Raw genomic sequence first — 26,674 nt, 5'->3', positions numbered from 1 at the left:
GATGACATATTATAAAGAACAAAAAAGGAGTATTCAGCAGATAAAAGTGCGGCCAAGAGAGTGACTGCTAAAGAGGTTAGTGCTGATAGAAGAGACCAAAATGCTAATAAACAATGGGAGGAATACTCTTGGGTATTTTAAAGATCTTCAGGGCTGCCCCCTCCATTACAAGCTCAGAGACCTGTGAGTGCAAAATGGTTTTCAGGAAAGGGCCTGAAAAAACAGGTCCTGCTACCCTGTACAACCTGGAACTCCCTGCATCCCAGTGCAATGCTAGTTTCTCCAACCATGACTCAGTCAGTCCTGGATGTGGCTCAGGATGCCAGTCTGGAGAGCACAGGCTATAGGCTTTTGTAGCAGCAGCAATGCCATCTACACCCACATGGAGTTACACATGGTACTAATTCTGTAGGAGTACAGAACACAGGAGTTGTGAGGGCCTGGTATCATCCTGTGTGTTTTAAAGGATACATTGAAAGCCTGGGAGCTCAAGTAGAAACTTGCTACAGAAGTCATAAGAGAGGATGTCTAGTAGAGCAAGGTCTACTTTCTGCTGAAAGTAGGACTAGATCTATCACAGAGATTTCCTTTCAGAGGAAAGCCTAGCAGAGCCTCAAGGGTGAAACAGCCCCTGATACCCCAAAATTGTGGAGCTATCAGCATTCACGTCCAGCCTAAAAGCACTGAAGATATTTGACTCCAATGAGAGAAAGTTGAAGCATAGACTGAACCTGATAATGTCAGGAAGACAAGGCCACTTGATGTTTCAGGGGAACATCCCCTCAGTATGTCCAGGAGATGGCATACAGAATTCAAGGATTGAACTTCTGCCCACATGGGTTTCAGACTTGGTTGGGGCTTATTACTCCTTTACTCTTGTGAAGTGAAAACTTCTACCCTGCACCTACTCTGCTGTTGTGTTTTGAGAGCATGTAATTTGTTTTGTTTGACTTCATAGGCTCAAAAATAGAAGGAGGTCACCTTGCATCTCAGATGGAATTTTGGACTTTGGATTTTAAACTTTTGAGTTGGCACTAGAACAAATAAAGATGTTGGGGACTGCGGAATGAGAGAAGATTGTATTTTATATGTGAGAAAGACATGAACCCTTGGGATCAGGGCAGAATGTTAAGGTTTGAGTAACAGTTTGTTCCCCAGAGAGCCATGTTTTTAAATTTGTTCCCCAGAGTGATGGAATTTGGGAGATGAGGCCTGGTGGGAGGTGATCAGATCATGGAGGCCACACTCTCACAAATAGATTAATGATCTCTTGGGAGATTCAGTGAGTTCTAGCTTTAATGAGAAGTTCCTTCTTGTGAGAGTACGTTGTTATGAAAGAGCTGTCCACGGCACACTCTCTCTATATATGAACCCACTATACTCTTCGTTTCTGTTGTACATATTCCAGGCACCAGAATCGTGAGTCAATAAGCCTCTATTTCTTTGTGAATCACCCAATCTTGGGTATTTCTATTAGCAACGCAATAGTGAACTAAGACACCAGTTAATGTTAAAGCAATACAAATCTTAAATTGTACCAATACCATGTTTAAAGTCTCTCTTGCTAGTATAAGCATGAGAAAAAAAATATCCATATGATATTTTTATTGAGAATGTTAGCTACATGCTTGTATCTGGTAGAACACAAAGCTTTCTTTTACCTTCTCCTTTACGGAGAAGAGCTTATTTAGACCAAAACTAATGATACAATTAGGAGTGGAGTAACTTCCCATGTATGAGAAGCTTGGAAGTGTAGAGGAGAGAAAAATTCTTACCAGTAATTGGGACTCAATGGAGGATGATGGATTGTCTATGTGATAAAATCTGACAGTGTCAAACTCCTAGGTCAGCCCGAAAGATTGGACCCTGTAATCTCGAAGAATGAGCATCTATGTGGTTATCAGTACTGTGACTAATGATTCAGGTATTTAGATAGATGTTTTGGTGCTATGTTTGGACCCTTGCATGATCGCCAGGAAGTGGGAGAGCCCCAGTATTGGGGCTGGGATTGAATTTTACACCCAAGAGTTGGATTTAAGTTGTTTTAGAAGCAATGGTGATCTGAACTTGTTTGCATGGTTCATGCCTAAACCCCCCACCCCCACCCCACCCTGAAACGTTGTGAACTCACCCCATCAGTTATCATCTGTCTCTTCTCTCATACCTGTGCTCCACTTCATTGCTGGCTTTTTCCCCTTAATACTGAAATACATTCAGACCTCCCATATCTTAAAAAGGTTGTCCTTCCCTAGACCCCATGTATCTTCTAACTGTCCTTCACTCTCTCTCCTTTCTCAAGCATCTTCTTGAAAGAAGAGTCTACTTTGGTTGCATTCATTTCATAACTTCAAACTGACTCTGACTTCTGTACTCTGCGTCCCACAGTATCACTCTGGTGTCTTTTTCTGACTACAATTCACTTATTTTCTCTGAAGTACGAAGTTTCCTTTTGGGAACTGTTTCTTTGCCTTTGGAGACATTTTATTCTCTGTTTTCTCCCTTTGTTGTTCCTAGTCAATGTGACCCTTCTTGTCTGTGAATGTTGATCATCGTGAGGACTCTTCTTTGACCATCTTCTCTTTCCTCTATATGTATGCTCCAGAAAGAGTGACCAGAGCTGCTTCCTAGACTTCAGTTCCAATTGTGTGTACATTCTGATATGTGGAAAATCTTTTTAAGTCCCAATTTTCTGAGATCCAGATAAATAATTAAATTGCCCAATGGACCTCTCAACTTGACTTCTCAAACCCAATGTGTAAACAGACTCATCATTTCCATCTATTCTTTGATCTGCTTCTTCTAAATTTCGTATATTAAGAAGTGACCCATTCAGCTATTCATTAGCCAACTTCCAGACTTTGGGTTCATTCTTGACTTCTCACCTCATCTGCTAGCTCCCTTCATGAATAATTCAATCCTGGCCATTTTACTTTCTGATTTTTATATATACATTTACCTTCTGTTTCTTTTTTAGCAGTTCATAGGTCAGACCCTCCCTAATCTCTGCCTTCTTCTGCTCAGCCCCATCTGTACCATTATAAATATCCTAATTGGTCTCTGTGCCTCTTGTTCTCTTTAAATTCATTCTCTCCTCTTTAACTTGATCTTTCTGGATTGCAAACTTCAATGTGTTACAGTTTTTCTTAACATTTCCCCCTGGGTCCTATGTGACAGGAAGTGAGCTTATTGAGGTCAGCAAGTGGTGTAGTGGTTAAGGCATTGGACTCTCCCACATGGCAGACCGTGGTTTGAGTTCTGGACCTGGTGGCTTGAAAATCACACTGGCGCATGTGTGTGCCTACCCAAAATCTGAGGAAGAGGATGCAGGAGAGAGGATTCAGCATGAACACCCCCTTATGGGGAGGAGGAAAGGGAGTGATTTCTTCCTTTCCCTTTCTTTGTCACTCTCTGTCTCTCTGGTGAGTGCACATGCCCTATGACAAAAACAAACAAACAAACAAAAAGTGAGCATATCAATGACGATGCTTTGGCTATAGATAACAGAATATAAAACTAAGTGACTTAAACTAGAGGCTTACTTTTTCTCCATAACAAGAAGTCCAGAGGTGGGTGGTCCCAGGAGTGGTAAGCTTTGTGATGTCATCAAGGACTGCCATGCTCACAGTGCTAGTGATGCCTCCATTTACAGTCACCAGAGGCCACAACATGGTTACATCTTTACATGGCTGTTTTACAAGCAGACTGAAAGTGGTGGGCTCTCTTCATGGGTGTCTCCTCTTTTATCATCAAAGAAATATCTTAGCATTCCTCCAGCAAATGTATCCTTACATCTCATTGACCATGATCAGATCACATGGACATCTCTAACCATCAAAGCAGCTAGGGAAACCATTACCTGGCACTTTTAGCCACTATAATGAAAGAAGACCAGAAGAGAATACAGGTCAAGGAATGGTTGGTGAGTAGGCAACCAAAAGTAATTGTTACAACTTTCAACTCCTAAATGTTCTCTCATTTCCAGGCCTCTCTATCTGTGGATCCATCACTTGGAATGTAACTCCCCATACACACTTCATTTTGCTGGTGAACTCCTACTCGCTTTTTAAGCCATCGCTCAGGTACCCCTATATGTTGGATTAAATGTCTGTTCTGGACTCTAGATTGCATCATGTAATTTCCAAATTCATATTCCTCACACTAATCTTAAGCCTCTTTGGAAACAGAGACTGAGTCTTCTTCCCTATCATAAACCACAGCCCATTTTCTTCAGAAGAACTGAAATATTTGTAAATAATTCCATTGATGGATTTGAATATTAAGCTGCTCGCTCGCTCTCTTTTAAGCTCCGTGATTTACTTTTGTTAGCTATCATGGCCAGTAGAGGGCACCCTGGCCTTTGGCTAGAATGTGTTGGAGGTAGATTGATTTCTACAGCATTATTAAGCCTACTTTTAGAATTTTCCCCCGAAGAAGTACTAATTTTGAATTTCTTAATAAAAATAAAAGAAACAACACATTAGTTATTTAAAGCTAGATTGTGTTTGTATAATGCATCCATGGAATATATTGAGGTCATTTAGAGTTAACGGTATACCTTCTTTTGATTTTTTGAAGTTTATTGCTAAAATAATGCACACTTTAAATTCCCTTCCTGAGGCAGAGTGAGTGTAGTTGTTGAGTTCTTGAGAATAGCTGAAATGGTCTCAAGAGCATGGGCTGGTATCTTGAAAATATGCTAACTTTTTTGCCTGCTTGAAAGCCTATTCCATTTCCTCACCTTGTGGGAAATCACTTCAGCAAGGTTGGCCTAGGAGGTTATGAGGGCAAAGGTGTTATTTCAGGACTGGAGGGGGAATGAGCCTGGATTAAGAAATAAGATAGCATTTTATTTATTTATTTAGTCAGCTTTTTATGTATTTAATACATATTTGAGAGTCCCCTATGTGCTCAGCAACATTAAACAGATAAATATTATATTAAGCAGATTAAATCATTGACTTGATGGCACTTACACTGCAGGGAAGGAGACAAGCAAATAAATAAACAAATGTATAATAAAATATCAGAAAAATCCTATGGAGAAAAATATGGCATAGTAAAGAGTTGGGTGGGGGGAAAGGGTGAAAGAGTGCTATTTTAGGTTTGTGCCATAGGAGGAAAACAACTTCTAGACAGAAGATGCACCAAGTGTGAAGACCCCAAAGTAAGAGAAGGCTTGGCATATGGAAGAGATGGCAAAGAGGCCAAAGGAACTGGAGCAGGATAGTAAAGAGGGTGGGGAGATGACAGCTTCGAAATAGCAGGAGTGGATAAGAGAGGCTTGGTAGGTCTGGTAGGTGATGAGATTCTCAAAAGAAATGTGTGATGGGAAGCTGATAGAGGACTTTGAGGAGGTAAGGGACTTGATCAGATTATTTTTTTAAAAACAAAGTCACAGGGCCAGCCAGTGGTGTGGTGGTAAAGATGCCTAGATCCCATATAGCTGAGTGTGCGGTTCAATTCCCAAGCCGAGTAGATTAAAAAAACATGACCAGTATGTGTGTGTGCATGGCCAAAATTCTGAGAGGAGAATGGAGGAGAAGGGATTACAGCATGGCCATCTCCCCTGGAAGTGTTTTCTCACTTTCCCTTTCTCTCTTTCTCTCTCCCTTGTCACTCTCCAGTGAGCTCATGCACTCTATAACAAAAAATAAAATCAAACAAAAAAAAAAAAAAAGAAAAAGAGGAAGAAGGGGAAGAGGAGGAAGAGGAAGAACAGGAAGAAGAGGGAAAAAAGAAAAAGTTCACTGATTGGGGTAGGAAGTGGTCAGTAGTGGAAGCAGAGAGTCAGAGGGATCAGCCAGGTGATTGAAGGGTCTGGGCAGGAGGGCTGATGGTTGGGCCATAGTGGCAGGAGTGAGGTGGTGTATGGTGGTCAAATAAAGTTGTATTTCAGAGTCTAAAGATAGAGTTGCCAGATTTTGATGGATGGATTATAGGAATCATGCGGAATAAAGAGGGTTGTCTAATTCACAGTCTAATTTTTTTTCCCTTTCTTCTCTGTGGATGCAGTTTAAATAGAGGCCAAACTAACTGTCCATCTTAAACTTGATTGTAACTCTATACCCAAGCCTGATTCCCAAAACAACTGTTGTTTATGCTGCTAACAGTGAGAATCTCTGATTTTCAAAAGCAGGACTGCAGAATGGAGGATTCCTTCCCTGCTCAGTGATTGGCAGCCTCTATTAGTCAGGTTCGGATCATCTGTGGAATGTGCCACAAGCGCCTGGTCTAGCCCATACCAATAGTGGCCTCAGCTCTTTCATCCGGAATGGCTGCATTTCATTTTGTTCACTGAAGCGTCAACATTTTAACATTTATTCCTATAGTCCAAGAGGGACATTTTCTAAGCCATCTGAGGAAGTGCAATAATATCTGTGTGGCATTTGCCATTATTTCAAAATAGGCTGGCAAAACCCTTTGGTCAGGCTGATGATATACCTGTGGGTCATGTGCTGTCACTCAGGGAGCTGCCACCGGGTGGTGCCGGCAAAGTCTTAACTGGCTAGCCTCCACAGGCTTGGGAACAGAGCTAGTTGGAACAAGGCACAAAATCTAGTCACATCTCTTATTAAAAAGAACTTACAGCTTTTATAATTAAAAATTATATACAATAATTTGGAAAGAATGTTCGCAGAGTAATTCATAATGTAAAACCCACCTTTTCTTTGTTTCCTGAGTCTTCTCACCTTCTCTGCTGGGCAGTGCTCTGTCCCTCTCCACCATTTCTCCCCCAGTTCCACAGGAGCCTCCTACTTGCAGTCAGTCCCTGCCTGTCCCCTCTGTCCTACCCAGTCCTACTATCTATCTATCTATCTATCTATCTATCTATCTATCTACTTGTTTTTACCCACAGCGATTTTTTTAAATCATAGATTTGATCACATTGCTCTCCTCCTCAAAAATGTTACCTGCATTGCCTGCAGAATAAAGCCTCAACTTGAAGGTCTTTCACCATTACTTTTCCATCTTTTCCACCCTAACTTTTCAACCGGATATTCTGTTGACACTGAACCCATCTGAGATTCCTGTAGTGAAATGTAAATTCAAGCTTCTGCTTTTCTCTGTGCTGTTGACTGGGACACTCTTTTTCACCTCCTTGGAAAACTCCCTCCTGTCCTCAGTGCTTAGCTCAGCAAGTCCTCTGTGAGATCTTAACCACCCTCCACATGAGCTCTGGTCTGTGCTGCTGGAGCAATTTTTTCAACCCAGGTGCTCTGTGACCGCTGGGAGCTAATGGCCAAAGTCCTTATTTAAGGGACAGAGAAACAGAAAGCAAGAAATCACTCCCTACAGGGATGGCCACGACGCAATCCCTTCTTCTCCGTTCGGAATCCTGGACATGAACCTACACGTGCTTGGCTGAGTTTAAGCCACTAGGTCCAGGACTCGAATCATGGTCTACTACATGGAAGTCCAGCAATATAGCCATTATGCCAACTGCTGGTCCCAAGTCCTTTTTTTCATAAGATACTACTTGAGGGTCAAGTTTTGTTTTCATTCTGCAACATTTTGGGGCTTAGTAATGTGGCAGAGGCATGATTTATACTTATGAGTTGCCAATGGAATCAAGATGGAATGATTGTCTTTGACTTTGTTGGTTTTCAAGCACTTTCTAATGACTGTAAGAATTCCTTTAAGATTCTATAAGAGCTCCTATAAGAATTCTGAGAAGACTTTTAAAATGCCCCTTTTCACTAGGATTGGGCTTAGGAATACTTCCCTTTGTAAACCATGAGCTATGCATCAATTTACCATAGAGGGTACACCAAATGACTCCTCTCTTCTATCAAGAGTATTTCTGGCTTTCTGGCATTAATTGTAGTTCTAACATGTTTTGAATAATAAGATGAACTGTAATTAAATTACCTAATGTGTTGTAAAGTTCTATTCACATGTGTGCTGAATAAAGGGTTCAGTTATTGTCTCCCTTTCCCTTTCTCTCTTGTGTAATTTAAAATGCTTTAGGAGTTCTGGCATAAAAATAGAGAGCACGTGAAATGTCTTCCTCTCACTCTAAAAGTTTCAAGCTTTACTAGGACTTTTTATGTACTCTGTTGGAATTAAGAATGTTACAAATACAGGGAATTGTGTGGATTCAGCTTCTTTTTCATGCTGCTTTGGATGCAGAGGCCAGAACATCTGCAGACACCTGCTAGGTTTCTGTATCTGCAAGGATAAGAGGCTTATCTAAACACTATGGGAGTTCTGTGGTGTGAAGGAATAATGAAAGAAAGGGGCGATGGAACCAGCAGATGGCATAATGGTTACATCACTTGACTCCCATGTAGTTGACCATGATTCACATCCCAGACCTGGTGGCTTAAAACTCATGCAAGGTGCATGTGTGTACATGCCCCAAATCCCAAGAGGGGACTAGAGAAGGGATTGTGGCATGACCATCCCCTCTGGGGGGGATGGAAAAAAAAGGACAAAGGGGGGAGAAGATAATTAGATGATATATTGATTAATAGGTATATAGTTACCTTGATTAAAAAGTCTAACCAATGTAAGGAGACCAAAATTTATTTCTGCCTCTGGGCTGAGTGCTTTGAGTAGGCAGAGATGTCCTACTGAAAACCAAAGTTCTGAGTAACTTGGAGATAAGGTGTCCCTGTGGATGGGCTTTGGAGAATCCCCAAGTGGGACCTCTGTTGGCCAGTAACCTTCACTCTTATTTCTAGGTAGTTATAAATTTGTTGAGAAGTTATTCTGATTCCAAAATGACAAGAACGTTTTATCATGCTGTAGTTATTTTAGCATGTGCTAGGGTGGAATTGTTTTGGTCCACAGCTGGTTTTTAGTGCTTTACAATTACCCTACTATGCTAAATTGCCTTAAAAGTAATTAGATTTAAATGATTTAATTATGGTGATTAAGGTTCCTCTGAGGTTTGCAAGTCTGTAACATCTAAGCTTCTACAAGATTCTATGATACTTGTGCAGAGAGATTTGTGGGTGGTTGGATGACCTAGAAACTTCAGACATCATCTTTCCCCAGCTTCTGATCCCTCTGGGACCTGAGCAAGGAAATGACAAGCATGGATAACGGGCCTGCTGGGGCCTAACCTGCTGTTTGGCTTGGCTACCTTGCAGGGACTTCAGAATTTCTTTCATCTGGAGTGCAGGAGCCTAATGTCTAGGTCCACAGAGAAGGTGGGATTTCCTGGATTCCATTTTTTCAAGTCCACAGTGAACTCCAGTTTCTGAAGCTTCCCCTTAAGGACAAAGAATGGCAAACCCAAGGAAAAGTATTCCAAGACAGAGAAGGGCCCAAATACTGCAGGAATTGCTATAAGAGAATCATTATAAGCAAGAGATCCTCACTCATTTGAAAAACTCTGTTGAGTCAGTTCATCATCTAGTGAGTCCACTGAGCTGCTAGAATGATGAGAGCTATCAGAGACAAAAGCAAGGTAGTAAAACTGCCACTACAAAATAAACAAAAAAATCATGTTTTGTGTAAGATATTTTCATGAACACGGTGTGATTTTTCACATTCCCTCTCTATGTCTTTCTCTGGCAAGCTCACGTACCTTATGGCACCCCCTCCCCCCTCCCAAATAAAAAAGATAAAATATGTTAGGCACATGTGTGTGCATGCCGCAAATCTCAACAGGATGGAGAAATGAAGGAGAAGGGTTTGTGGCATAACCACTCCCCATTAGAGGGTGCTTTCTCTTTCTCTGTCTTCTTGTCGCTCTCTGGCAACTGCACATGCTTTCTGGTAAAAATAAATAAATAAATAAACAAACAAATAAATAAATAAAATAAAATAAAAATAAATCCCTTACGTACATTGAGAACCAAGTCAGAGTATTACAATTTTTGCTTCAAATGTCCAACATAATTTAGAAAAAATCAGAGGAAAAGTATAGTTTTCTTTACTTCAGACTTTATTTTGACTCCATTCATTGTTCTTCTTTCCTGAGCCCCAAGATTCCTCTTCTATCATTCCTTTCTGTTTAAAGAACTTATTTTAGCCATTCTTTAGGGTAGATCTGATAACAAATTCTCTTGATTTTCCCTTAGCCGAGTGTCTTGATTTCTCCTTCATTCCTGAAAGGTAGTTTTTACTGGATATGGAATTCTTCGCTGACAACAACTTCTTATCCCACTAGGTAAAAATTGTATTATTTCTTTCCTACTTCCATGGTTTTGATGAGAAATTCACTGTCATTAGAATTGCTTTCCTCCTGTTGGTAAGGTGTTGTTTCTCTCCCTCTTCTTTCAAGAACTTTTCTTTGTCTTCACTTTATAGAAGTGTGACTATGATGTGTTGACATTTAATTATTTGCATTTATCTAGTTATTCAGTCTCTCAAATGTGTAGGTTTATTACTTCTGCAAAATTTGGAGAGTTTTCAGGCATTATTTCTTTGAATACTTTTTCAGCCCTACCATCTTTCTTCTCTTTGTCTGAAACTCCAGTGACATCTTTTGTCATACTGTTGTAAACCCCCAAACCTCTGCTTACTTTTTTCAATCTATTTGTTCAGACTGGATACTTTTATTACTCTGTTTTCAAGTTCACTTGTTAATTCTGTGTACTCTACATTCTGTTATTAAGCCCATTCATTTACAATTTTATTTCAATTATTGTAGCTTGGTTCTAAAATATTTATTTGATTCTTATAGCTTGTGTGAGAGACTTTCACAAAGTTCTTAGAAAATACAAATTTCAGAAAACTATCAATTTCAAGACTTTTTATACCAAAATAAACTTGAACTTTTATTTTCATTTTCAAAGAACTTTTTGAAGTACCCTCATATTTCTTTGTTGAGGCCTTCTGTTTCTTCTACTCTCTCTCTCTTTTAAAGAAAATTTGTATTATTATTATTATTTCTTTGGAGAGGTTTTTGCTATAGAGTACATGTGCTCGCCCGAAAATCAGAAAGAGACAGAGAGACAGAAAGCGAGAAATCATCCCACAGGGGGATTGGCCATGCCACAATCCCTTCTCCTCCATTCTCCTCTCGGGATCTTAGGCACACACGCACACACACCCAGTGTGAGTTTAAGCCGTCGGGTCCGGGTCTGGGACTCGAACCACAGTCGACTATATGGGTCCAGTGACATAGCCATTATGCTAATTGCTGGTCCCAGAATTTGTATTTTTTCATTTGCCTCAAGAGTGCTCTTAATTTCTTATTAAAGCATTTTTATTGTTGCTGCATTAAAATCCTTGTCAGGTCAGTCTAATATTTGTGTTATTTGCTGTTGGTATGTATTCATTGTCTTTTTCTCATTCAAGTTGAGCTCTTTCTGATTCTTGGTATGACAAGTGATTTTCAGTTGAAACTGAACATTTTGAGTATTATGTTATGAGATTCTGTATCTTATGTAAATCTATTTTATTTAGCAAACTTCCTCAAACTCTGCTCTAATGGAGAAAAGGGAGCTTGTCTTGCTGCTGGCATGTGGGAATGGAAGCCCAGCTTTCCTAGTTGGCTTTCACTGGCACTGGGGGGGGGTAGGGGGGGAGGGCAGATGCCTCCTACTTACTGCTGGGTGGGAATTCAGGATCCTCATTAATCCTCTGTTGACATCACGGATATCTTTGTGCTATAATGTCATCCCTCAAGGTCTCCAGCCTGCCTGCCTTTTGCTTTCCACCTTTTAGAGTCTTCTATTTCCTTTGTATATAATGTCAAAGAATTTTAGCTATATTTAACAGAAAATGTCTACTACATTTTTATAAATGTGGAAATCTTAGAAAATATTTAGAACTCAATGCTGCTGAAAACATAACCCATCAGGATTCATGAAATGCAGCTACTGCAGTATTCGGTGACAAATATGTACCTCTAAAAACACAACAAAACAAAAATCTACTAACGGTAATCTAAGCCTCTACCTTAGAAAGCTAGGAAAAGAAGAACAAATTAAAACCAAAGCAATTAAAAAGAAGGAAGTAGTGAAGATAAGAGCACAATAAACGAACCCAGAGAACAAAAGAAGCAGCATTCAATGAAACTAACAGTTCATCCTTTGACAACATCAACAAAATGGATAAATTTCAGAGCAGAAACAAAGCAAAGATGAAAGGAAAAAAATGAGAGAAAATGTAAACTACCAAGTCTGTCAGTTCTAATTGGATATTTGTTTTTAAATGTAAATGATTTCTAACATGATTAATACACTGTGGAATACTTTGAACATTTTCACATATGCTTTTGCGTGGTTTGTATACAACAGACACTGGTTAAGTGCACCCAGCTGAACCAAGCTATGAAGGAACACACAAAAGGTACACATGCTCACAACACAGACATCAGCTAGTTACCCCGTTTCACTGTGTGCAAACCGCATCCACCTGAATGACCCGCCTTCCATCACTTCACAATACCCAAAAGTTGCAGTTCTTTAGATGCCCACTTCCTCAAGCAAACTTCAGGTCTTTCTCAAGGTAAAGTGTAGTAGTTGCAGTATTTATTTATTAAGCTTACTTATGTATTTCTTAATCATTTCATATATGTAAAATGCACTACTGTTTTAAATAGGTACTCATATATATTTTTTTTTGAACATATCACTGACAGAATTTTTAAATGTTGTATTATTTTTTTACACTAACTGCTGGTTCCCTTTTTTTTTTTTTGGAGAGATTTTCACTGTAGGGCGCGTGCGCTCGCCAGACAGACAGAGAGAGACATAAAGACAGAAAGTGAGAAATCACCCCCCAGGGGGGATGGTCACACTGCAATCCCTTCTCCTCCATTCTCCTCTCGGGATCTTGGGCACGCACGCACACGCACCCGGCGTGAGTTTTAAGCCACCGGGTCCGGGACACGAACCGCGGTCGACTACGTGGGAGTCCAGCGACATAGCCATTACGCTAACTGCTGGTTCCTGAGAGGTTTTTGCTATAGGGCGTGTGCGCTCCCTAGAAAGACAAAGACAGAGAGATAGAAAGCGAGAAATCACCCCCCAGGGGAGATGGCCATGCTGCAATCCCTTCTCCTCCACTCTCTTCTCGGGATCTTGGCCACACACACACATGCACCCGGTGTGAGTTTAAGCCACCGGGTCCGGGACTCGAACCACGATCGACTACGTGGGAGTCCAGCGACATAGCCATTTAAATGTTGTATTATTCCTAAACCCACTTTCCACATTGGCCTTGTAGTTTACATAAAGGGACTTCAAAATGTTTATGGAAAAATGGAATTAAAGTATGAATTTATTTTGGCACAAAAAATGTGAAATTCATGTGTAATTTTTTTGGAATTTTCTATGGATTTTTTGAAATCCCTTGCACAGTACAATTTTTTTTACAGTCCAGTGGCTTCGATAGGTGTGTATGTGGCATTATAGAACTCAATGTACTTCAACAGGTGATCAAATCAGTGTTCCTAAAAGTACAACCAGACATTATGTGCCTCCTAGTATGTTGCAATATGAGCTATAGTGTTACCCATGTAGAGTTCTTACCAAAAATCTTGAACCTGAATCTGATCAAGCCTATAGATCAGACCCCCAATGTAAATAAAAACATGGGAAAATAGATAAGCTAAATGACACTAACAGAAAATAGATAAATGCTATAATCAAATAATATGCTTGCTCTGATTGAATCTTATTTTGAAATACCAACTATAAAACACATTTGCAGGGTGCCAGCAGGTGGCATGGTGGCTAAGACCCTGGACTCCCAACGTTGTTGACCATGGTTCCAATCCTGGACCTGAGAGCTTGAAACTCATGCTGTGTGTGTGTGTGTGTGTGTGTGTGTGTGTGTGTGTGTGCCCAAAATCCTGAAAGGAGAATGGAAGTGACAGGATTGTGGCATGGCCATCCCCCCTGAGAAATGATTTCTCACTTTCCCTCTCACTGTCCCTCTCTGTCTCCCTCTTATGCGAGCACACATGACAAAAACCTTAAAACACACACACACAGAGCCGGCAGGTGATGTGATGGTTAAGGGCACCGGGCTCCCACATGGCTGACAATGGTTCAAGTCCGGGACCTGGCAGCTTGCTTTCTTGCTTTCCCTATTTATCTCTCTCTCCCTCTCTGGTTAAATTAATAAAAATAATTTAAACACACACACACACACACACACACACACACACACACAATTTGTATTATGGCCGGGCAATTGAGTAGAAATCAACATGTTATATGATATTATGTTGTTATTGTTAATTTTTAAGAATTCACACTAGAGATTGTGCACACATGTGTGCACATTAAAGAAAGAATTCTTCACAGGTCAGTCATGCTGTGATCTCCTTCCAGCCCTTCAGCCTCCCAATACCCTAGGCATGGACACACAAAACTGGTGTGTTTTGGGGCTGACTAGTGGGGACTAAAAATATGGTCAGCATGTGGCTTCCACATTTTCCCCTTTTTTTTTAACCAACTGTGCCACAGAGGCTTGGCCAAATTATTGTTAATTTTAAGAGTAACAATGTTATTTCTGTCAAGTCACAAAATAATTCTTTCTTAAAAAATAAAAGCTTAAGTATTTAGGGGCCAGCAGGTGGCATGGTGGTTAAGGGCATTAAATTCCCACATGGCCAACTATGGTTCAAGTCTCGGATCTGGCGGCTTGCTTTCTCACTCCCTAATCCCCGCTCTCACTCTGTCCCTCTCTGGTCAAATTAAAATAAATAAAGTAAAATAATTCTTTAAAAAATTTTAAAATAAAAGCTTAAGTATTTAGAAATGAAATGTCCTAATGTCTGCACATTTCTTTCAGATGTTTCAGCAATACACTTGGGCACAATGCACAAGTGCACAAACACATAAGTATAGGTTAGAGCAAATATGGAAATACGTATAAAAACACAATAAAGTAAATAAGGCAAAATGTTATGAGTATTCATTATACTGACCTTGTTACTTTTTGTGTGTTTGAGATTTTTTATATTTTTGTAATTTTACAATGCTGATGTTGGAGGAATTAGAATATGTTCTCCCATTTTTTTTGGTTACAGAAACTTCATGAATTTACAGGGCCCCTAGAATCTATCTTGCTTGTACCACCAAGTGGACATAGTCCACTCTCATTGCTCTTATTTTTTCTGTTATAAAAAGCTCTCAGCTTAGGCAGTCTGTGCCCATCTTCCGGATTCCTAAAATTCCTTCAGGATATAAGACTCCCTTTGTGTTCCATTGTCTGGCCCCACAGGGAAAATGGAGCACAACTTTCCCCTCTAATCTTTTTTCTTTTCTTTTGAGAAAAGGAATAATCAGATTTGAGCAAAATATTTTAAAATGCATGCAGTTGTGCTTAATAGTCACTGAAAGAAGTTGATGTTCTAGAAGTCAGGGACTTAGGAAGAAAGAGCCAAAGACCAGCACAGCTGAACAGCCCAATGGGAAGGCAGAACCTGGAGAAGGATTATAACATATGTATGCCCCAGGCCTACTATCATGCAAATTGGGCACAGCCAATCTCTTTCTCTTAAGTCCTTGCCAACTTGAAGCTGCTGACTCTGAGCCAGGACTGAAGTAAATAGATACCTGAGCATAGCAGACACAGGGATAGCTCAGATCCATGCACACTGTTGCAGCCATAGCAGAGAAATCTCAGATGAATTGTGTAGGGGACAAGGGTGCAGAAGAGTTAGGGGCATTTGGAACTTTTTTTACTTTGCATTTTTTTTCCCCCTCCTGTAATTTTTCACTGAAAGAGGTGCTTAACTGTTGTGCATCCAAAAATAGTTTAAGCTAAACATAGCCAAGCTGCCAGGGGTTGTTATAAAATAGAACTTGGGTGTGGGAATGCTGCCTATTAGCTGTAATCCTTCTCTTGAGTTAAGCAATGTCAATGCTATGAATTCAAACCAAGGTCAACCTTGAGAACTGAGTGCAAAATCTCATTTCTACTTCAGAATAAAAAGCTTTTTCTCATCATTATTCAGCCTACCTATAATTAGAGAGAACTTATCTTTAAATAATCATCAATGTTTTTAAGTGACAGAAGAGACTATTATTCAAAACATTTGGTTCTGATTTCTGATTTTATGGTTGAAAACTGTAGAAGTGAGTTATCCAAGCTCACACAGCTAGTTGGTGGTAGAAGTAAGACTTCCAGGTCAGTGTTTTTCCCATTAGAGCATGTAGTTTCTCTCAATTTACAATTCTTTCCCCCAAGATTACGATTGAACATGAATAGAAACAGATTATGAATAACAAAAGAGATCATGCATTGACCTAATTAAAACTTTGTAAGTCTTGGTTAAGTTCTTAGAGGTGCGGAAAAGACCATGCCATAGAAGGGACATACCGGGCAAATACTCAGTCTTTGATTAGAGGCAGTTGTTGGGCTTCTTGTCCTCAGGGGGTGCTCAGAGATGGGTGCAGGTTTACCACCTGGGCATTGAATGTGCGGGTGTCTGTGCAGTAGAGGTGGAGAGCTAGTATTTCCTGATCGTATGCATTATGAAATTAGACCAGGAAACATTAGGAAACAGGAACCATGCTGGGCAAAAATCTCCACTCTGGACCCACACAGGGGATGACTAGAAGTAATCTCTTCCTATGCCAGTCTTTCTCCAGTCTTTTCTGTGTGGGATTCCATGAACTTTTTTTTTCCTAATAGAAATGCCCTGGAAAATATTTATTTATTTATAATGATTTGTTTCAAAATCTTAAAAAAAATTATTCTGAAATAATTTTAAGTTTGCAGAAAGGTTGTCAAAATATTGTGAAAAGTTCACATATACTTCTAACTTAGACTTCCATGTTAAATCATTTGAAATTACATCGAAGATATAATGCCTCTTTATACCTAAATCCTTCAATGTATATTTCTTAAACAAGGACATTCTTTTACATAAGGACAGTACAATGATCAAAACCAGGAAGTTAACATTCATACAGCTATTACCCAACCTATAGACCTATTCAAATGTCACCAACTGTCACACTAATGCGCTTTAAAGCAAAATAAAAATAATGTATTTTTCTGGTGTAGGATTCAATCTGAAATCACATGATGCGTTTAGTTGCCATGTCTCTTTGTCTTTAAGATCCTTAGTCTTTTTCACAATCTAGACGTGTGTGCAGATGACTGTCCGGTTAACTTGCATGATGTCTTTCTTGGTTCATATGTTGCTTCCCCATGATCAGAGTCAGGTCATGTCTCTTGGGAAGCAATATCACAGAAACAATAGTGTTTTTCTTAGTGCAGCATCTGTTCATTGTCCCTTCCAGGTTATATCAACCCTGAACACCTGGGTAAAGTATTATCTGTGTAGTAGTATCTATCCTGTAAGGTTAAAATTTGTTTTTAAATTTGCAATTAATAAGTATCTTGTGAGGAGATACTTTCAGATTATCTGCAGATCCTGTTTCTTATCAAGCTTTGACCTTAGTTAATTGGTGTTTCTTGCTTAAAACAGTTGCTATTATGGTTGCTGCAAAATGGTGATTATTTTTTCTAATTTCATTATTTCTTCTACATTTACTTGCATCATCACTTCTTCTATAACTATTGGTTGCCATTCTACTGCAAAGAAGACTTTTCTTTCTCATTTATTTATGTATTTACATAAACATGGACAAATGCATTCTTATTATATTCATGAATTACAACCTATACTGCTAGTATTTATTTTGAAGCTTGAAGTGTCTCAGGCTGAGCCCCTTCAGGCTAGCTCCTTATCCTTTTTATAGTCCCCATGTTCTCTGAGCATATTTGTACCTTCTGGCTCAATGAAGTGTTCTAGGTTTACCTTGTACTTTCCTACCTCCATTCCTGGAATCAGCCAGTTCTTCAAGGAACACTGATTCTTTTTAATGGAAAATCATATTTAGAACCCAAGATCTGGGTGTTAAATATACTTAGTTGTACTGGAATGCCCCAAATGACACTTTAACAAGAATACTTTTATCATTTTATTTCTAGGAGATTTGAGGGGGCCTTTATGCTCAATAAGACTCAGAATCCATTTTTCTAACCCTAGGTCAGTCTCATGTGTTGCCTCCTCTCTTCCAGGAAGAAGCTTCTCCCTATTTATTATCTTCATAGTAATATTTCTTCTCCTGAGGGCTACAGAATTCCCAGAGCCCTCTTTTCCAACCAATTCCTATAGCAACCGTGCATTCTGAACCCCAAACTAAATTGTAAACATGTTCTCCCAAGCACGAGTATAGTGATGGATAGAATGATCAAGATATTTGAATCAGGGCATTTCTAGAAGTTATTGCATTGTCAGAAAAGTCATGACATATTTTTTTCTAGGCAAAAATGTATGATGGCTGGTACCAGCAGTTGGTGTAATGGCTATGTCACTGGACTCTCATGTAGTGGACCACGCTTCAAGTCCTAGACCCAGAGGCTTAAACTCAGGCCAGGTGCGTGTGTGTACATGCCCAAGATCCCGAGAGGAGAATGGAGGAGAAGGGATTGCAGCATGGCCATCCCTCCTGGGGGGTGATTTCTCGCTTTCTGTCTCTCTGCCTTTCTCTGTCTTTCTGGTGAGTGCATGCACCCAATAGCAAAAACTTCTCCAAAAATGTAAATAAATTCAAAAAAAAAATTTAAAAATGTATGATGACTTTTCTGATGACCAATATATCCAACAATAAGCACAGGCACCTCACTGGTTTTCTTTAAGTGGGGGCATAGATGTGATGAATCAACATTGGTAAATGTGGTTAGAGCTCAGCATTCCCAAACATTGCTTGTGTACATGTAGCTGTTCCTTGGTCTGTATTACCCAGCCTTTTTTTTTTTCTCCCTCAGAGAGTTCAAAGAGGGTCTCTGCTTCTTATACCTTTTTAATTCCTGGTAGTTAAACTCATAAATCCTGCTCTCTTTCTCATCCTGGCTTCCTCTGACTGAATTAGTCCCATCAAAGCATTTGATCTCTGTATGAATTCCCAAATGTCCTAAATAGCAACCCTCCAAAAGAAAACCAAATACAAGGAGTGATGATAGACAGGAAAAATAATGTAGCATATAAATTTCACTTTCCTAGTCCCGAACGTTTTCCCTGGCCAAATCTGGCATGCCTTTTACATCTTAAAGCTGTATTTTGTTATCATTTCATTTGAAAACACTTTTCTTTGTTTAAAACCTGTGTTAGTTGATGCCAGTTATGTATCTTAAACTTCATGGGATAATAGCAGTTTTCATTAGTCTTGGAAACCAGGGCTTCTCTAATGCAGAGGAAGCACCGGGAAGCACAAAGGAGGCTGGTTGGAGCTGACTCCCAGCTCAGGGCTTCTTCCCCTGTGTAACCTTAGCAAGCCAGGGATCCTGTGTTCTATTTCCACTGCTGTGGCTAGCCCCTCATGGCAACTCTGTGCAAATTAGCAAAACACTGACTAGCAAGTCTCAGATGTGTTAGTAATTAGTTTGTCACTTCCACTCACAACTTATTAGCCATAATTAGTCCTATGACTACCTGACAGAGTGGTCAGGAAATACAGCCCTACTATGTTCTCAACATGGAGGTAGACCCAGAAATACTTGGCCACAGCACTAATGACAACTACATGTCTTACAACTGGTTGTATCTTACAATAAATCAGCAGTACTTTACCATATTAGTAATATGTAAAAGAGTAGTTGTTTCACTATGTGGCCCCTTCTGTTCTATGAACTACAGTAGCTCTTATGGATAGTTTGAGAAGATTACTAACATTTAGTCCTAGCCCTACCAACATAAAGGAATAAAATGCAAAGTTGGTGATCATAAAACCACTCAGAGCCAGTAAGCAAATCCAGAAGCTCACAGGATATCCTTGCAGGGACTTGTGCTTTGGCTGCGCCATTCACATGTGAATAGGGAGCTGCATGCTATGGCCATCACTCTTGCTGCAACCTTTCTTTTTGCCCTGTGTTGCATCTTGTGGCCACTGTAACTGCTGAGCAAGGCCTGGGTACAAAGTCTGTGTGTCTGTTTGAGTTGTGATGGTCCCTGTGGGTCTTATGACTACTGCTTCCCCTGGGACTCTGGTCATGTCCACACCCCTAGAATTGATTAACCCTATTTCAAATAGAAGCTACCCTTGGCTTAATGCTTGGGATCTGGGCTCCTTGGGATTTTCATGTCAGCCTGAATTCTGAAACTTCTCTGAGACAGGTTTTCTGGCAGTTTACAGCCCAGTCTGGAGCTGGTATCTGGGCTCAGTGGTAGTTGCCACCTGCCGGACTATCCCAGGAATCCTACACCTTGACTTATACAACCTGTTTTACTCTATCCCTTACTTGCCAGCAAAATGTCCTGTTCCTAAGCACTCTGGTGATGCTGGGTAGGCTGTGTTTCTCCCCTACATATTCTTAATGAACCTCATCTAATGGAGGGAGCTCTAATGAGAAAAAGGCTGTCCCTATTGACTTTCACTGTGCAAGGCTCAACTTACTTTCCCCAGACCCACCTCAAATACGCCTGTCCTTGCATATCACACTCCTGCCATGCTAAGCTGTCTGCAATCACCTGCTTTCTAATATATCAGGCTCTTACCTCAAGTCATTACACAGTTCTTTGGCTTAGACCTGCCCTATCTGTTCCATCTTGCTCTATCTAGAGGATTCTTCTACACACTGCAGTGTCAGACCAGAGGCTACCAGCCCTCTGGCACCTTCCAAAATTTCCCAGTCCTAGCCTATTTCTCCCTCACAAATCCCACTGAATTTCAGTCATACCCACATTAATCAAATAATTGGATCTCATCATAATGGTGTGCATCTGCATGCCCAGTGATCTTCCTAAGGCAAGAGTCATGTCCATGCATCTTTGTGTATCTGATCTCTAGCACTAAGCCTGGCACATTATAAAAGTTTAATAAATGTTAAAGGGATGCAAAATCATGCTCTTGAGGAAGAGAATGTAAGCATTAGATCTGCAAAATCAGAGCCTGCGAAAAGGCCTTTTAACTGAAAATGAAGATGACTCTGAACCTTGAGACATAACAAATGAGAGGCAAGAGAGGGAGATACCATCCATTTCAGCTTTCTCAAGCATAGTGAGGAGGAAGAGGCACCATCAGTGATGCCAAGGAGGAAATATGGAGCTTCTACCAACATTGTTATGGAAGAGGTGCCTCACTGAGGCCAGCAAGAGAGACCTGATGGGCACACACTATCTGCAGGTAGAACACAGAGCCATATTTTGTTTCCCACTGGAAATCCCTTAAATACTTTGGCTTAAGAAGCGCAAAGCCAAATTTATTATCAGTTTCTACTGTGGGTATGAATGCACCCCTTCCCTGCATCTTCCCTCCCCTACCAACTCATATACTGAAATTTGGTTGAGATTGGATTAAGCTAGTAGAAACTTTATCTGACTCTGGTATTAAGGGGTGGGGTTATTTTTTGGAGGTGATTTGGATTAGGGTCATCAGGGTGGAGCCCCCCCCCCCTGCCATGATTAGATGTGGTTGATTTATAAGTAGAGAGACAGACACCAAAACATACTCTACTTTTCCCTGTCTCACCATGTGATGCTCTGTGTTGGCTCAGGACTCTGCAGAGGGGCCTCATCAGTAAGAAAGCCCTTCCTAAATGTGGCTTCTTGACCTTGGACCTTCAAAACTGTGAGCTAAATAAACCTCTGTTCTTTGCCAATTACTCAGTATGGTATGCAGTTGTAAGTGACAGAAAAGCACACTAAAACGTCCTGGATTTCCTTGTTGGTAAGGATACAACCACACTCCCCAATACCTGAGCCAGAAATCTGGGTTCTTGTGTGCTGTCCATTACTCCCTCACTTCCCACATCTGCTCTATCACTGTCAGTGTTTTTGACTGAACCTCTTTGGATTCTGCTTGCTAAATGCCCCTTAATTCTGTGCTCTTATCACCACTCCATTGTCCCTGTCTTAATTCAAACTTCGTATTGTCTCTCAGACCTCAAACTGCTTCTTTCTGCCTTTAGTCCCTGTTACTTCTCTTATTTTCTTAAAAGATTAGGCTATTCATTGTTGACATATGAATAAAACCTTATTGCCTTGGCATGAGGTCTAATCACATTCATGATCATGCTTTATCAGTTTTATATATATATATTAGCTGCAAATGGCAGTAAGTCCTGCTGCAAAGGACTTAAGCCAGTGATCTCCACAGTGACAGACACAAATCACTTTTCATTATTAATTTGTAGGAGTTCTACTTGTATCAGATGTATATATTGCAAATGTTGTCTTCTAGTTTGTGACTTGCCTGTTTATTCTGTTAGTGGTGTCATTGAATGAACAGAAATTTTTACAGTTTTGGTACAGTGGAATTTACATATTGTTTTCTTACGGAGTGTTAGTACTTCCCATATCTCATTTTATAACCATCATTTTGCCTTATGAAGATACTCGCTTATGCTTTATTTCAGTATATAGTTTCTTAGTATTCTTATGAAATACTCTTAGTAGTTTTATGAGATACTAATACTATTATTAGTTTTGAATTTATAGAATTCCTATAAGGGTATCAGAGACCCTTCATGGTAGCCAGATTAGGATTTGGAAAAGAAAGATGCATACAAAATATGTTTATAAGTATATGTAACACATATTACATATAATATATGTAATATATATTATAACATATTTATAATATATTATAATATAAATATATATTTATAATATATGTTATATATGATATATTATAAATATAAATGTATTATGAATACATAAATATATATATAATATAGATATCATATCTTTATATATACATGCAATAGATAAAAATATAATAAATCTTTGTATCTTTATTGTTTTGGGGGCTACTGTCCCATCAGGAGTATGAAAATCTCCAACCCTAGTTGTGGGTATTTTTCCCTTTAGTTATTGCAGATTTTTCTTTTCTCTTCACACCAAGCATGCATGTTAGTGTCCAGGATCTGATGGTCTGGAGAAAGATTGTGGTATGACTGGACCCTGTGCAAGGTGCACCTGTCTCTCTCTCCCCTATGTATGTATGCACACACTTTATCATGAATGAAGAAAAGAAAATTCATATATTTAGTCCATTTGGTTGAAACCCACAGTCTATTTGTTTTCATTTGTCCTATTTGGTTTTGGTTCACTTTCTTCCCTTTTTTTAAAATTTCTTTTATATTAATTGAATATTGTTTTGTGTTCTATTTTATATGGCTAATTATATTTTAATTATCTCAAGTTGTTTTTAGTAATTGCTTTAGAGGTTAAAATATTTATCACTAACTTATAGTCTACCCTGAATTAATATTATACCACTTTGGGCCAGCAGGTGATATAGTGGTTAAGGTGCTGGACTCCCACATAGCGGACCATGGTGTGGGTCCCAGACCTGAGAACTTGAAAATCACTCCGGGTGCATGTGCTCGTGTGCCTAACACCCCAAGAGGAGAATAGAAAAGACAGAACTGTAGCATGGCCACCCCCCAGGGGAGAAGGGTAATGTCTTGCTTTCCCTCTCTTTCTCTCTCTGGCAAATGCAAGCTCTCTATGGCAAAAACCTACCAAAAATAAAAAAGAACAAATGAGAAAATATTAGACCACTTGATATATAACTTTTCTTGACAGCATACTTTCATTTACTTCCTCTCACTTTACGTTGTCATTGTCTTACATTTTACTTTTATGTATATCATAAACCACACAAAGCATAGTTTTAATATATACTTTACAAATAATTATATGAGCCCTTTCACTATGCAGCCACAGATCATCTTTAGCTCAAAAATATTTTCTTCTATGATTCGTTTAATTATGTTTAATGATGGATTCACCGCTATATCTTCTTTTGTGTTCTTTTAGTACACGTTTCTCTCTTATATTTTTTCAAATTATTCCCTAAGACTTTTTTCCTAATGACCATCATCTTTTTCTGTGGGTGCTCAGTTCTTCAAAATATTTATTTCACTTATCTGGCGTGTGATTTGAATGTCAGTGATGATCTTTTTTTTTTGTCAATTAACTTACTGAATTTACTAATTTTCAGTTGTGTTTTCTAGTATTGGTTGGCATTTTTGTGTTGCCCTTGAATCTCTTTAGTAATTTTTTTAGCCCAGTTTATTGTCAGTCTCCTCTAGCAGCTCCTCTACACTGACTGCCAGACCCCCTCAAATATAATCATTATTTGATTTGATTGCCTGCACACATGGGCTCAGGTTTAATGGCTGGTGCGCCTTAAGTGGGGCTATTCTGTAAGCGATGTAAGACCACTTGGTGGCCTCTGCCCCTTTGAACTGATGGTGGAGCAAGTGTCTGCATCAAAAATAAGTCAAAAGGTTTCCCAGCCTTTTTGAGTTCCCCCACATTAGAAGTAGAGAGAAGAAATTTTTCCTTTTCCAGTTCTTCTTAGCATCTCAGGGACAGGAAACTAGGTACATTTATTCAAGGCTAGTTATTTTTTCCTCGATAGTGTTAGTGGGGATTGTACATGAATCCTAATGGGCTAAGATTTCTTCCTGGATCTATAAAAAGTTGTTCCTCAATATTCACAGGGCATTGGTTCCAGGATACCCCATAGATACCAAAATCGGTGGGTGCTCAAGACCTTTATATAAAATGGTATGGTATTTGCAAATAATCTATGCACATCTTCTCATGTACTTTAAATGATCTCTAATAATACCTCATACAATGTAAATGTTATGTAAATAGTTGTTATACTGTATTTTAAAATTTTGCATTATTTTTATTGTTGTATTTATTTATTATTTCTTTGTGTATGTTTTCCATATGTGGTTGGTTGAACACACAAAGGTGTATACTACGGATGTGGAAGGCCAGCTCTGTGGTTTTCAACATTGATTTGAGATTCTTACCTGGCTCAGGGGTGAAGAGCCCTGCACACGTAGTGATCTCTATCTTTACCGTTATCAACTGCAACCACGGCCATGCTTGGCTCAGGAGAAGTAAGTGAATTAGAGACTGGGGCGAAGGGAGTCAGGACACATTCAGTCTGCCATCTTCCCAAATTCTCTGCTCTAGGGACTACTGTCAGGCGAAATAAAACTGACCACAGAGATCCCCAAGGTAACCATCATGTTCCCCATTGAATGGTGTATTAAAGCAGTGTAGTGGTGAAAACGGAAAGCTTTGGAGTCATCCAACCCTGGGTTGGAACCTCAGCTTTGTCACATTTTCATAGTAGGCAAGTTACTTAATATCTGTGAGCTTCACTTTCCTCCTCTGTAAAATAAAAGATACAAGAGCTCCTTCACAGAGTTGTAGAAATTAAGTCAGACAATACACGTAAAGCTCCTTTGATGTGAAAGTAGCACTTCATAGGTTTTCTTCTTTTCCTCTCCCACCTTTTAAAACTCTCTTTCAGCTATTTTTATGCCTCCTTCTCCAGCTCATGAACATGTTTCATAGTGCAGGACAAAGGCACCCACAGGATTTTAGCTCCAGCACAAGTTTTCCAGTTTTAGCATTTTCCCAGTTGTGTGGCTGTGTAATGCTACAGTATGTTCTTGTACTGTAAACACCACTGTACCACACCCAGGCTGTCCTGAAGCAGGAGAAGTTGATGTTATGTAAGAAGTAGGGCTTGGGGTGGGGAGAGAATATTTTCTTCAGCCCTGGAGTTGGGTCTGGATAGAGCTCAGTAATGTAATAAGTGAGAGAAGCTGGGCCTGGCCGAAGGGAGAGGGACTAATAAGGTGAAGGGGCATGGAGGGTGAATTGGACTGGTGAAGGGTCATGGGCAAAGATATGGATTTAGAGAGGAAGAGAGGCTGGAATCAAGGAAAAAAAAAATGAACTGAACTTCCTTTTTGCACAAGCCCTGTCGAGCTTGTATGTGCCTCACAAAGAAGTAGGACCTGTGCCCCTGTGGTCACCAAAAAGCAGAGCAGGCTGCCAGCTGACGCCTGTCATCTCTGAGGCCACAGACCATAGATATACCCTACATGCCTGGAGAACTCAGAAAGGCAACCTATAGGCTAACTGGAAGTATTCTCTACCCAAGGTCCTCTCTACTTTCTCCTAAATACTAATTTTTTCCCTAGCTCCTCATCTTTGTCTGGTCTGTTGTCAGCTGTGCTCCTGACCTTGGTGCTCACTGGCTGAATTTGGTTTCCATGGATTAGCTCTGATGCTGACTGAGGAGACTTGAAGTCATCGCTCCCTTTAACTCCTGGCAGCAACCCCAACCCAGCTTTAGCACCTGCTTGTGGAATGAAGGTTGACCATCAGCCTAACTAAACAGTTTTCCTTTCTGGTGTGCCTGGCTATATTTTCTTTATCCTTTCATGATTTGAAAAATGTCCTTGTTTTAAACTCGATTTTTTTTCCCCAAAGATATTCTCTTCATTATTTTTGTCACCACTTCTGTGACAGTAAGCAACCCCAACCCAGCTTTAGCACCTGCTTGTGGAATGAAGGTTGACCATCAGCCTAACTAAACAGTTTTCCTTTCTGGTGTGCCTGGCTATATTTTCTTTATCCTTTCATGATTTGAAAAATGTCCTTGTTTTAAACTCGATTTTTTTTCCCCAAAGATATTCTCTTCATTATTTTTGTCATCACTTCTGTGACAGTAATTTGTTTGTTACTCCTGTTTACTGACCACTTATATGTGCATTCATTATTTATAGCACTTAGAAAAGATCATGCTCTCTTACACAATCGGCAGCTATCATGCAATCTGATTAGTTAATCTGTCATCACAAATGAATGAAAAGAGGAAACAAAACTCAGGATATAGATAGGAAGTGGGAAAGAAGTTCCAAGGTTAGCCTGAGGATTTGTGTAATTTAAGGAATACAGAGTTAACAGGTAAGAAGTCAG

The 26,674-nt window shown here is 39.7% G+C and overlaps 1 long non-coding RNA gene across 1 annotated transcript; it reads left to right on the top strand.

Moving 5' to 3' along the window:
- The first annotated feature begins 3,658 nt into the window (after positions 1–3,658).
- LOC102489941 (uncharacterized) lies at positions 3,659–25,952 on the top strand. The gene is made up of 3 exons (XR_337743.1): positions 3,659–3,919; positions 24,644–24,795; positions 25,894–25,952. It is a non-coding gene; the product is annotated as an uncharacterized LOC102489941 (long non-coding RNA).
- The last annotated feature ends 722 nt before the right edge of the window (positions 25,953–26,674 follow it).

Source organism: Tupaia chinensis, unplaced genomic scaffold (assembly GCF_000334495.1).
Source record: "Tupaia chinensis unplaced genomic scaffold, TupChi_1.0 Scaffold149424_1, whole genome shotgun sequence".
Classification (NCBI taxonomy): domain Eukaryota; kingdom Metazoa; phylum Chordata; class Mammalia; order Scandentia; family Tupaiidae; genus Tupaia; species Tupaia belangeri.
This window is presented reverse-complemented; position numbering and strand designations above follow the sequence as displayed.